Genomic DNA, 7,955 nt, shown 5'->3' with positions numbered 1-7,955 from the left:
TTGAGCTTCGTTTCACTTAGAGCCAGAACATTCAGGTTCCTTCCCTCAAACATACTACGTATCTCTTCTTTTTCTCATCTTAGTTACATCCACACACATTTAGACACTCCAATCTGGGCCTTCGAGGAGGATGAGCACTCCCCGCATTACTCCTTCTTCTGTTTCCTCTTTTAGAAAGTTAAATATAAGGAGGGGAGGTTTTCTAGTCCTCTGCTCCTGTCCCCTTTAATCACCTTCTAAGACAAGCGGGGAATACGGGGTAAATATTCTTTCTCCCCTATCTCCAGGGATAGGGGAGAAAGACTCTTTAAGTATATCTTCAGGTGTTAAGATGTAATTCTAAGACTACAAACACTCTCAATATGCATGTGACCCATCAAAAGTTGCGTACACTGGCCTTAAGGGGGTCGAACCCTCGACATCCGCGTTATTAGCACGGCGCTCTAACCAACTGAGCTAACGGGCCGATAAAGATGGTTCCCAAGATTGTATAACTCCATCCTAGTACAGCAAACACACACACACACACACACACACACACACACACACACACACACACACACACACACACACACACACTGGAAAAGAAGATAATGTTTTGCTGTTTTAATAACCAACGTTACATGACAGTTTACAGTCGTAACCATCATATGTACAGGAGGCTGCAGGTGACCATCATATGTACAGAAACCTCCAGGTAACCATCATATGTACAGCAGGCACCAGGTAATCATCATATGTACAGCAGGCACCAGGTAATCATCATATGTATAAGAGGCACCAGGTAACCATCATATGTACTAGATACTAGATGTAAACATTATATATACCGGTTGCTCCTGGGAACCTTCATACAAGCAGCTGCCTCCAGGTACAGGAGACTCGTCCTTTACGATTCACCGAATCCCTTCGGAGAATGTTTAAGAATTCCAACTGTCTGTTGGCAAATATTAGAATGGCTTTCAGACTTATGGATAAGGAAATATTCAACAAGTTGTTCATAACCTACAAAAACACTAAAACTGCAATATGCTTCCCAGGGTTGTTCACCGCACATAAAGAAACACAACGAGCCAATGGAGAAGGTCCAGAAGAAGGAAAACAAGCACGGTACCAGCATTAAGTGTTTAGTTAAAGAGAAAGCTCAGAGGCTTTACATTAGTCTATCATGAGCGAAAGAAGAGTGAGGAGTGATCTGATCACAACCTAGAAGTTTCTAAACCAGTGTGATGTCGTCAACAGTGTACAGTTCTTCGAAGGATCCAGGGATAGAAGAACCATAGGTCATAACATGTAATTAAGCAATGTACTTGTTCAAAGATATATGAATAAGTACTTTAGCAGTATGAGAGTGGTGGAGAAATGGAACAGACTAAATGAGGAAATAGTAAATGTGGTCAACGTACAGAAAACCAAAAATCTTTATGATAGTGGAAAAGATTTAAGAGATGGGTTGTTTGGTCAGTTGTTTGGCCTTTAGACCTTTCAACTGCCACGGTCATTAAGGCCGACAACGTCATAATATACTGAAATACCGATAGGCGTTAGGTAACCATCATATGTATAATAGGCTCCAGGTAACCATCATATGTACAGGAGGCACCAGGTAACCATCATTTGTACAGGAGGATTCAGGTAACCATCATTTGTACAGGAGGCACCAGGTAACCATCATATGTATAGGAGGCACCAGGTAACCATCATATGTACAGTAAGCTCTTGGTAACCATCGTATGTACAGGAGGCGTTAGGTAACCATCATATGTACAGGAGGTACCAGGTAACTATCATATGTACAGGAGGCTCCAGGTAACCATCACATATACAGGAGGCACCATGTAATTATAGATATACAGGAGGTTCCAGGTAATCATCATGTGCACAGGAGGCTCCAATTAACCATCATATGTATAATAGGCTCCAGGTAACCATCATATGTACAGGAGGCACCAGGTAACCATCATATGTACAGGAAGCTCGAAGTGACCATTTATATGTACAGGAGGAGCCAGGTATCCATCATATGTACAGGAGGCACCAGGTAACCATCATATGTACAGGAGGCACCAGGTCACCATCATATGTACAGGAAGCTCGAAGTGACCATTTATATGTACAGGAGGAGCCAGGTATCCATCATATGTACAGGAGGCACCAGGTAACCATCATATGTACACGAAGCTTCAGGTGACCATCATATGTACAGCAGGCACCAGGTAACCATCATATGTACAGCAGGCACCAGGTAATCATCATATGTATAAGAGGCACCAGGTAACCATCATATGTACTAGATACTAGATGTAAACATTATATATACCGGATGCTCCTGGGAACCTTCATACAAGCAGCTGCCTCCAGGTACAGGAGACTCGTCCTTTACGATTCACCGAATCCCTTCGGAGAATGTTTAAGAATTCCAACTGTCTGTTGGCAAATATTAGAATGGCTTTCAGAATTATGGATAAGGAAATATTCAACAAGTTGTTCATAACCTACAAAAACACTAAAACTGCAATATGCTTCCCAGGGTTGTTCACCGCACATAAAGAAACACAACGAGCCAATGGAGAAGGTCCAGAAGAAGGTAAACAAGCACGGTACCAGCATTAAGAGTTTAGTTAAAGAGAAAGCTCAGAGTCTTTACATTAGTCTATCATGAGCGAAAGAAGAGTGAGGAGTGATCTGATCACAACCTAGAAGTTTCTAAACCAGTGTGATGTCGTCAACAGTGTACAGTTCTTCGAAGGATCTAGGGATAGAACAACCAGAGGTCATAACATGTAATTAAGCAATGTACTTGTTCAAAGATATATGAATAAGTATTTTAACGGTATGAGAGTGGTGGAGAAATGGAACAGACTAAATGAGGAAATAGTAATGTGGTCAACTTACAGACAACCAAAAATCTTTATGATAGTGGAAAAGATCTACGAGATGGGTTGTTTGGTCAGTTGTTTGGCCTTTAGACCTTTCAACTGCCACGGTCATTAAGGCCGACAACGTCATAATATACTGAAATACCAATAAATCATTAACAACTTCTTCAGGTGTTAAGACCTAATTTTAAGACCACATACACTCTCACTATGCATGTTGTACATCAAAAATTGTATACATTGGCCCGTAAGGGGGTCGAACCCTCGACATCCGCGTTATTAGCACGGCGCTCTAACCAACTGAGCTAACGGGCCGATAAAGATGGTTCCCAATATTGTATAACTCCCTCCTAGTACAGCACACACACACACACACACACACACACACACACACACACACACACACACACACCCACACACACACACACTAGGAAAGAAAATAATGATTTACGGTTGTAACAACTAATGTTACTTGACAGTTTACAGTTGTCATCTGTGTGTGTGTGTAATCACCTATTTGTACTGTACGGGAAGGAAGTTTACACTGTTGGGGCCCCATCTCCTGAACATCCTCTCCTGTCATACGACTTTAAATGAAATCTCTCTTTGCTGTCTTCATTCAATATACACTCTATCACTATATTCCATTCATCCAACTTTCTTATACTATAAAAGTATTTCTCTACATATATCATACCAAATCCTATGCTTAATTTCTTGTTGTTCTCTGGTCCTATTATGAAAGAAGTGTCAACCGTTTACTTCATCAGTTTGGTAAAAGAAGTTGTATGTTGTGATCAGGTCAGGCCTATCTTTTCTCACATCCATGTTGGACATATATTAGGAATCCAATTTTTCTCTGTGATTCTGCTTCCTCTGCACCACCTCTATCAGCTTTATGTGTTTTTTAGGCGTTGTTACTACAAAATACTCACTCCACCTCCTCACTTCATCACTACTTGTGATTAACTCCCCATAAGCCCCCTTCACCGATGTTCCCATTTCTTGTCTTGTCTTGGGCACTTTATTTACCTCCTTCCAAATATCCTTTTATTCTCCCTAAAGTTTAACGATACTCCCTCATTTCCCTCTTTTTCACCTCTTGCACCTTTCTCTTGACCTCCTGCCCCTTTCTTTTATATATCTTCCAGTCATTTGCACCACTTCACTGCAAAAATCGTCCAAACGTTTTTCTCTCTTCTCTTTCACTAACAATCTTACTTCTTCATCCCACCACTCACTACCCTTTCTTATATGCCTACCTCCCATTTTTCTCATGCCACAAGCATTTTTTCCACAAGCCATCACTCCTTTTAATACATCCCATTCCTCCCCCACTCCCCTTACGTCATTTCCCCTCAACTTTTTCATTTCCGCGCTTAAATTTCCTAGGACCTCCTCACACAAGCCTCCCTTCCGAGCTCACTTACTCTCGCCGCTCTCTTCACCCCAACTTTCTCTCTTCTCCTCTGAAAACTACTAAACTTGCCTTCGCCTCACTAAGATAATGATCAGACGTCCCACCAGTTGCCCCTCTCCGCACATCAACGTCCAAAAGTCTCTTTCACGCGCCTATCAATTAACACGTAATCCAATAACGATCTCTGGCCATCTCTCCTACTTACATACGTATATCTAGGTATGTCTGTTTCTAAACGAAGTATTCCCAATCACCAGTCCTTTTTCAGTACGCAAATCCGCAAGCTCGTCACCATTTGTATTTACAACACTGAACACCCCATGTATACCAATTATACCCTCAACAATCACATTCCTCACCTTTGTATTCAAATCACCCTTCACCATAACCCGGTCTTGTGTATCAAAGCTGCTCCCAAAACACTTGCCTCTCATGATCTTTCTTCTCATAACCAGTTGCATAATCACCAATAATCACCCATCTTTCTCCATCCACTTTCAGATTTACCCATATCAATCTAGCGTATATTTTCTTACACCATGTCACATGCTTCCACAACTCCTGCTTCAGGAGAAGTGCTACTCCCTCCTTTGCTCTTGTCCTCTCACCAATCCCTGACTTTACTCCTAAGGCATTCCCAAACCACTCTTACCATTTACCCTTGAGCTTCGTTTCACTTAGAGCCAGAACATTCAGGTTCCTTCCCTCAAACATACTACGTATCTCTTCTTTTTTCTCATCTTAGTTACATCCACACACATTTAGACACTCCAATCTGGGCCTTCGAGGAGGATGAGCACTCCCCGCATTACTCCTTCTTCTGTTTCCTCTTTTAGAAAGTTAAATATAAGGAGGGGAGGTTTTCTAGTTCCCTGCTCCTTTCCCCTTTAATCACATTCTAAGGCAAGCGGGGAATACGGGGTAAATATTCTTTCTCCCCTATCTCCAGGGATAGGGGAGAAAGACTCTTTAAGTATATCTTCAGGTGTTAAGATGTAATTCTAAGAATACAAACACTCTCAATATGCATGTGACCCATCAAAAGTTGCGTACACTGGCCCTTAAGGGGTCGAACCCTCGACATCCGCGTTATTAGCACGGCGCTCTAACCAACTGAGCTAACGGGCCGATAAAGATGGTTCCCAAGATTGTATAACTACATCCTAGTACAGCACACACACACACACACACACACACACACACACACACACACACACACAGACACACACACACAGACACACACACACACACACAGACCCACACTCACTAGGAAAGAAAATAATGATTTACGGTTGTAACAACTAATGTTACTTGACAGTTTACAGTTGTCATCTGTGTGTGTGTGTGTAATCACCTATTTGTACTGTACGGGAAGGAAGTTTACACTGTTGGGGCCCCATCTCCTGAACATCCTCTCCTGTCATACGACTTTAAATGAAATCTCTCTTTGCTGTCTTCATTTAATATACACTCTTTCACTTTATTCCATTCATCCAACTTTCTTATACTATAAAAGTATTTCTCTACATATTTCATACCAAATCCTATGCTTAATTTCATGTTGTTCTCTGGTCCTATTATGAAAGAAGTGTCAACCGTTTACTTCATCAGTTTGGTAAAAGAAGTTGTATGTTGTGATCAGGTCACGCCTATCTTTTCTCTCATCCACGTTGGACATATATTAGGAATCAATTTTTCTCTGTGATTCTGCTTTGTTGATACTGGTAACGTCCTTGTTGTCTTCCTCTGCACCACCTCTATTAGCTTTATGTGTTTTTTAGGCGTTGTTACTTCAAAATACTCACTCCACCTCCTCACTTCATCACTACTTGTGATTAACTCCCCATAAGCCCCCTTCACCGATGTTCCCATTTCTTCTCTTGTCTTAGGCACTTTATTTGCCTCCTTCCAAAATATCCTTTTATTCTCCCTAAAGTTTAACGATACTCTCTCATTTCCCTCTTTTTCACCTCTTGCACCTTTCTCTTGACCTCCTGCCCCTTTCTTTTATACATCTCCCAGTCATTTGCACCACTTCACTGCAAAAATCGTCCAAACGTTTCTCTCTCTTCTCTTTCACTAACAATCTTACTTCTTCATCCCACCACTCACTACCCTTTCTTATATGCCTACCTCCCATTTTTCTCATGCCACAAGCATCTTTTCCACAAGCCATCACTGCTTCCTTTAATACATCCCATTCCTCCCCCACTCCCCTTACGTCATTTCCTCTCAACTTTTTCAATTTTGCACTCAATCTTTCCTAGGACTTCCTCACACAAGTCTCCTTTCCGAGCTCACTTACTCTCACCACTCTCCTCACCCCAACATTCTCTCTTCTTTTCTGAAAACTACTAAACTTCGCCTTCGCCTCACTAAGATAATGATCAGACATGCCTCCAGTTGCCCCTCTCAGCATATCAACATCCAAAAGTCTCTTTCACGCGCCTATCAATTAACACGTAATCCAATAATGCTCTCTGGCCATCTCTCCTACTTACATACGTATACCTATGTATATCTGTGTTTCTAAGCGAAGGATTCCCAATCACCACTCCTTTTTCAGTACGCAAATCCACAATCTCCTCACCATTTGTATTTACAACACTGAACACCCCATGTACACCAATTATACCCTCAACTATCACATTCCTCACCTTTGCATTCAAATCACCCATCACCATAACCCGGTTTCGTGTATCAAAGCTGCTCCCAAAACACTTGCCTCTCATGATCTTTCTTCTCATGACCAGTTGCATAATCACCGATAATCACCCATCTTTCTCCATCCACTTTCAGTTTCACCCATATCAATCTTGAGTATATTTTCTTGCACTCTGCTACATGCTTCCACAACTCCTGCTTCAGGAGTAGTGCTACTCCCTCCTTTGCTCTTGTCCTCTCACCAATCCCTGACTTTACTCCTAAGGCACTCCCAAACCACTCTTCCCATTTACCCTTGAGCTTCGTTTCACTTAGAGCCAAAACATTCAGGTTCCTTCCCTCAAACATACTACCCATCTCTCCTCTTTTCTCATCTTAATTACATCCACACACATGTAGACACTCCAATCTGAGTCTTCGAGGAGGATGAGCACTCCCCGCATTACTCCTTCTTCTGTTTCCTCTTTTAGAAAGTTAAATATAAGGAGGGGAGGTTTTCTAGTCCCCTGCTCCTGTCCCCTTTAATCACGTTCTAAGACAAGCGGGGAATACGGGGTAAATATTCTTTCTCCCCTATCTCCAGGGATAGGGGAGAAAGACTCTTTAAGTATATCTTCAGGTGTTAAGATGTAATTCTAAGACTACAAACACTCTCAATATGCATGTGACCCATCAAAAGTTGCGTACACTGGCCCTTAAGGGGGTCGAACCCTCGACATCCGCGTTATTAGCACGGCGCTCTAACTTACTGAGCTAACGGGCCGATAAAGATGGTTCCCAAGATTGTATAACTCCATCCTAGTACAGCAAACACACACACACACACACACACACACACACACACACACACACACACACACACACACACACACATACACACACACACACACACACACACACAGACACACTCACTAGGAAAGAAAATAATGATTTACGGTTGTAACAACTAATGTTACTTGACAGTTTACAGTTGTCATCTGTGTGTGTGTGTA

At 41.9% G+C, this 7,955-nt stretch overlaps 4 non-coding genes across 4 annotated transcripts; all 4 read right to left on the bottom strand.

Moving 5' to 3' along the window:
* Positions 1-393: 393 nt before the first annotated feature.
* TRNAI-AAU (transfer RNA isoleucine (anticodon AAU)) lies at positions 394-466 on the bottom strand. Its single transcript has one exon. It is a non-coding gene; the product is annotated as a tRNA-Ile (tRNA).
* Positions 467-3,120: 2,654 nt separating this feature from the next.
* On the bottom strand, positions 3,121-3,194 carry TRNAI-AAU (transfer RNA isoleucine (anticodon AAU)). Its single transcript has one exon. It is a non-coding gene; the product is annotated as a tRNA-Ile (tRNA).
* Positions 3,195-5,354: 2,160 nt separating this feature from the next.
* On the bottom strand, positions 5,355-5,427 carry TRNAI-AAU (transfer RNA isoleucine (anticodon AAU)). Its single transcript has one exon. It is a non-coding gene; the product is annotated as a tRNA-Ile (tRNA).
* A 2,225-nt stretch (positions 5,428-7,652) lies between these two features.
* TRNAI-AAU (transfer RNA isoleucine (anticodon AAU)) lies at positions 7,653-7,726 on the bottom strand. The gene has a single exon. It is a non-coding gene; the product is annotated as a tRNA-Ile (tRNA).
* Between the last annotated feature and the right edge of the window lie 229 nt (positions 7,727-7,955).

This window comes from Panulirus ornatus, chromosome 29, assembly GCF_036320965.1.
Source record: "Panulirus ornatus isolate Po-2019 chromosome 29, ASM3632096v1, whole genome shotgun sequence".
NCBI classification, from domain to species: Eukaryota; Metazoa; Arthropoda; class Malacostraca; order Decapoda; family Palinuridae; genus Panulirus; species Panulirus ornatus.
This window is presented reverse-complemented; position numbering and strand designations above follow the sequence as displayed.